The following is a 6,117-nucleotide window of genomic DNA, read 5'->3' on the forward strand; positions in this document are numbered from 1 at the left end:
GGGAGGGAGATCGCTCTCTCCGCCCTGCCTGTCCCTGTAGCTGGCTGTCTCTGCTCTGGCTGGCTGACCTCGCTGGATTTTTCTGGTATTTTCCTCTTGGAATATGTTCGTTCTTCTTGTCTAAAGAGAACTATTTTTTTTGTTGCATTTGTTCGGCGATCGGTTTGTACTTTGTTCTGCAAATATAATTTTATTATATTAGTTATTAGTATTATACTATAATAGTAACACATGAGGCGAAAACGACGCGACGGTCCGTATCATGGGTCCATATGGGGGTGTGCCTAGCAGCTGGCCTGACTTGAATACATAAAGTAAACCACTGCATCATTGAAGTTATGAATGAAGATTTGTAGGCTAGTGAGTAGGAGTAGCACCCTATTACAACTACGCTACGCTGAAACATCGTTGACGAGTGAAACGTGCACACATAACCGACCCGGCCCACCGGACTACAGAACGAGAAGAAGAAGAAACAATGTCCGATCCCGCGGGAATACTGGATGCGCGAGGGAGAGCGCGCGCTGTCACGCGAAACGGTCCAGAAACGCTCCACGACAGCTCTGACGTGCGCCCGTGGCTGGCACCGTGCCAGCTCACGTGCCGTCAGCGGTGGGGGCGCGGCACAAGCATCTCGCCTGACGCTGGATCGATCGCATCCCCGTCTGCCGCCGGTGCGAGGCGGTTTCGTGCCGTCCGTTTTCCCGCAGGCGCCCATCGCAGCTCCGCGTCACGGGAGCACGCGGCGCAGATTCTCTCTTTTTTTTAATGTTGGTAGTAGTTTTACCAAATTCATTGATCAGAAGAAAGGAGGTTGGTCCAGTTTATGAGGGAAACCGGACCCGAAAACCATACAACAGCGCTTTTCGGCAAACAACAACACACATCCTCACGAGCCACGGGTCCCTCTAACCAGATCTACCTCCATGACGATGCTCCCAAGAGAGAACGCGACACACCGAATAGCGCCGCCATCGTCCGATCTAACTAAATCAAGGGTTTCCTCCAGAGTGCGTCGGGAAAGGCAAGGTGAGAGCAGCTACATCAATGCCTCCAACAAAGGAGTCATGCCTGAAAGCGCCGCCATCGACGACTCCGGCCACAACCGGAGTACGACTTTCGCCGGCAGTCTCACCTGCATAGCCCGAACCTAGGATCCGATCAGCCTACAAACCGAACCACTATCCTTGCCTCCACGGCTAACCGCACCTTCCCGGCGAGCTCGACGTGCTTCCAAACCTTGCATCCGCATCCCCCACTGGACGGAGGATGCAACCCCTAGCGGCGCCATTCTTCTCCCATCGAAAAGATGCAACCAAGCACAACGCCATTCGTCTCCCCGAGGATGCAACGCCTGCCGGCCATTCATCTCCCGACGAAGGATGCAACACCCACAACGAGGCCATTCCTCTTCCTCCAGCCACCACCATCTCGTCCTCACACCTGAAACAGCGTCGAGCTTTCCGAACCATCATCAGGAGGATGCAACACCAAGCAGGTGCCATTCATCTCCCACATCTTCTCTCGCACGGTGACCCGCAGCCACGCCAACCACCGCTGCCCCAGGCAGCCAGATCCGTCCACGAGCGCGCCAGATCGAGAAAGGCCACAGCGAGGTCCACGCCCATCCCGCGATGCTGCAGCAGATCCGCGCAGAGAACGGCGCCCAAGCAACACGCTCACGCGCCACCCTGGATCTGAATGCAACAGCACAACGGCGCGCCCCCGCACAGCACCCTCGTCCAGCCACACGGACCGGCAGCGCCCTCGCACCGCGCCCACGTCCTCCCGCGCAGACCAGCAGCGCCCTCCTCTTGCCGCACGAACCGGCCGCGCCGCCCCAGATCTGGCGCATCGGCAGCTACTTCGGCACCCCGTGGATCCGACGCCAATCTCGCGGATCTGGCGCGCACGTCGCCGCGCCCGACTGGCGCGCCGGCCAGCCCTCCGGCCGCCTGCCGCGGCTGCCCGCCACATCGCCTGACGAGGCTGCCCCCGCGCAGCACGCCAAACGAGCGGGGAAGGAAGGGCCCGCCGCCGCCGGCTCCAAGCGGGCTTTGCCCGGCGGAGCTTGCCGGCGGCGGCGGGGGAGAAGGGGCAGAGGAAGGTGGTTGGCCGGCGGCGGCTAGGGTGTGCACCCGAGTCGCCCGCGGGGAGGGGCGACGCGGGGCCAGTTTTACGTGGTGCAGATTCTCGTCTAAATCTTCTGTATGCGGTCCGGATCACGCTGTCCGTATAGCAGAAGTCATCCAACACTGGTTTGTATGAGTCCGCGGCGTGGTTCGGATGCAATTTTTTTCGTAAACCGAAGACAAATATGAAGAGTTTTAGGGGTCGTTTGGATAGCGAACATTAGCTACGGATTTATAGTAAACCAGTTTTTAGCCCATTTTTAGCAAAGCCGGTTTTACTAATAGATAATTGAATAACCAGTTTATAGGAAACTATGCTTGGGTTACGAAAGTGGTAAAACGAGTCTGTCCAGTTCCTTGTCTGGGGAATTGTTTGGAACTCTGAATAAAATTCTCATGACTTTCTATTTCTGCCGTGACACTTTATCCAATTTGGTGGCCGGCTGACTTTCCTTGAGCTACAGCCTCCGAGCTCACTCGCCATGACGTCCATGGCAGTCCGCCGTGCAGTGCCGGCCACGCTGAGGCTGGAGCTCGGCTATTCCCATGGCAGTCATCCATGTAACTGCAACACATGTACACTCGCCAACATCACCATCACAGACAGCAGTAGCAGAAGGATGACGATTCTCCAGTGAGCATGTAGGTTTGAGGCCACACTTATGAGGAGTTCCGGATGGAGGCGTCTTTGACGAGGAAGGAGGAAATATTATGCATCCAGCCATGGCGATACTTTTTTTTATTTTTAGGTTGTTGAGAAATAAGCGGAGGCGATAGGAATAGTTGTGATCGAGTATACAGGGATCGCGTTTTTGGAAAACGAGAATGCTAAATTTCTGCCGACTGGCAGTTTGCAACAGATCCGAACGGTTCACTCATCGTTAGATCCGCATCGAACGCCCCATGCAAGTTTCATCTCGCATCTCTTTTTTTTCCTACTCACGCATGTCTGGGAAGGCAGTTTCTTTCTTTCCGGGCATCATTCCCGCGAGGGAGTTTCCTTATTTTTCAGCAATTATTCCCGCGAAGGAGTTTTCTTTTTTTTCGGCCATCATTACTGCGAGGGAGTTTCCTTTTTCTTTCGACCATCAATCCCTCGTACAAGTTTCTTTTTTGGATCCCTCGATCTGGTTCAATTTCGCAAAAAGCTGGGGAGCTTGGAGTCGAACCTCATACCCCTATAGGTTAGTTATGAACTCAATAACCACTTGGACTGGCTCGGCTTTGACGACAAATCTAGTTTTCTTTTCTTTTGTACCTTCACATATCTAGCCAAAAAATAACAAAGAAAGGAACGTTGTGTAAATAGCACGGTACACAGGATTCGTACATGGGGTCCCTACCTAACTAAGTTGATGTCCATTAACCATCTCAAACTAAGTAGATTTTCTGTGTGAACTAAGCTCATTTTGTCTTCGGATTGAAAAAATCATGGATCTGGCAAAAAAATTCTTAAAAACAAAACCCCGGTAAATTCTATGTAAATAGCATATACACCATGCAGCTGATATTTTACACAAAAACACCGCGGTAACTTTGATCAAGCAAAAAAGTTGTTAAAAAGATTAAAAAAACCTCGATAACTTTTGTGTAAATAACATGATGACATAAGCACCATTGACGTGATAACTTATGTACAACACCATGATAACATTGACCCAAGGAAAAAATTGTTAAAAACACCCTATGATAACTACTATGTAAATAGGATGGCAATTTATGCCCCACGTCACCTCGAGAAAGCTATTTTCCACTCGACTGGAAATTCGCTAACAGATCCGAACGATACGGTATCCGTCCGATCGGCATCTCGCGATCACGATCGAGCGAGTAAACTACTCCTTCCGCATGTACCCCGCGCGAGAAAATCAGGGTCCCCGGGTCCCCACGTCATCCATGCAGCGTCGCACGTCCTGCCCCCGAGGAACGGCTTGATAACTTATGTGTCATAGACGTGATAATTATATAGTACATGCCTGGTATTGACCTGGAAAAAAAATCATCGAAACATATCGGCATGTTATCTAGTTTTAAAGGTCTCATCGCGATGAATCTTTATGTGAAGACAATTTCTCAATCCCATGGACGTTTGAGCTACAAAACATTTTGAATTTTTAGTTTTGAAAAGAATTTAGGCTGGCATCATTATTTTTTTCTGCATGCATGTGATTAGCTGCTAATTAAACTAACTATTACTGGACAGTGAACACACACATAAAAAGGAAACGATACGAGCTATGTCAGAAGTTAGCACTGCTCTCATGTGAATAGCATGGTAACTCACATATCGTAGACCTGATAACCTATGTACCTCGGTCCTAATAACTTTGGCATGGGGGGAGGGGGGAGGGGGTTGATGAAATATCCCTTCGGTAACTTTTGTGTGAATAGCATGGTAACTCACATGTCGCAGGCCCGATAACCTTGTACCTCAGTCCTGATAACTTTGGCATGGGGGGAGGGGGTTGATGAAATATCCCCTCAGTAACTTTTGTGTGGATAGCATGGTAACTCACATATCGCTGACCTGATAACTTATGTACCTCGGTCCTGATAACTTTGACATGGAAGGGGGGATTGATGAAATATCCCCTTGGTAAGTTTTGTGTGAATAACATGGTAACTCACATATGCGGACCTGGTAACTTATGTACCTCGGTACTGGTAACTTTGGCATGTGGGGGAGGGGGGGGGTTGATGAAATATCCCCTCAGTAACTTTTTGTGTGAATAGCATGGTATCTCACATATCGCAGACCATGATAATTTATACCCCGGTAATATCTGTAAACAACATGGTAACATATGTAGCTCAGGCGTGATATCTGAACAAATCAACGTAGTATCTAGTTTTGATGCTTTCTTTGAGAATCTTTTCGATCGGACCAACGGTTTGAACTACAAAACATTTGAAGTTTCGAAATAAAGGGGAATCAAGGATGACATCAACTTTTGGGTATTCTAATTCATTTGCATGTGGGGAGAATTGGAGGACCACTTTTATGCCCCGGTAATTTCTATATAAATAAGATGGTAACTTACGTATCATAGACGTGATAACTTACTTAGCCTGGGCCTGATAACTTTTGACCCTGAAAAAAAGTCATCAAAACATACCAACATGGGATCTAGATTCGAAGATCTCGTCGCGACGAATCTTTTATGTGAAAACAGTTTTTCAATCAGAGCTATGGTTTGTGCTACAAAATATTTTAAAATTTGAATTTCAAAGAAATCTTTGATGACATCAGTAGTTTAGTTTTTATATGCATGCATATTTAACTATGCAGCTGCAAGCTACGCACGCATGCAAAGTTATCATCGCTCATCCAGCATGCATGCGTACGGCGATCGTCCGTGCCTATAGCTAAAATCCTGCCGTCCGGTCATTAGCACAGTCCAAAAACTACTAACAGTCGTTTTTCTATAAACGCAGAATATGAGGATTCCCAGAACCAAGTTTTATATATCCACGGGTTTGTTAGAGCACCCAAACAAGATTATATTCTGTTAGGAAGTTTTGCAGGTTTATAGAGATCTGGTTTTTCATATACCACGTAGACCCATTTTGTTCGTCTGCGTCCGTTTGGGTCAGCGCGGACAAAAGTGGCGTCCCAACGCGCCGACCCAAACCCAAATCACGTCCGCGTCGTGTCCACGCCGACGCATTTGCGGCTCAAATTTGCGCCCCAAATGCGTCGGTGCGGACGCCGAACGGACGCTTCGCGCGCCTTCTCGCTGTCCGACGCGTCCTCACATGGCGGCCGTCCAACTACCCGCTGCCCACGCGGTCAACTTAATTTATGACGGCGGGCCCATGCGTCAGCGATGGCGCTCGTCCTTTTTTAAGCCGACCGTGCGGCGGGGCCGTCCTCATCCAAACTCGCCGTCCCCATCTGCCCATCCTTGCTCCCTCGTCGCCGGCATACCCTAGCCACCGCAACCACAACGACGATGGGCCTCTTCTCCGGCGCCAGCGGCAGCAA

This window comes from Triticum urartu, chromosome 4A (assembly GCF_056163025.1).
Source record: "Triticum urartu cultivar PI428250 chromosome 4A, HENAU_Tu73, whole genome shotgun sequence".
In the NCBI taxonomy this organism is placed as follows: Eukaryota; Viridiplantae; Streptophyta; class Magnoliopsida; order Poales; family Poaceae; genus Triticum; species Triticum urartu.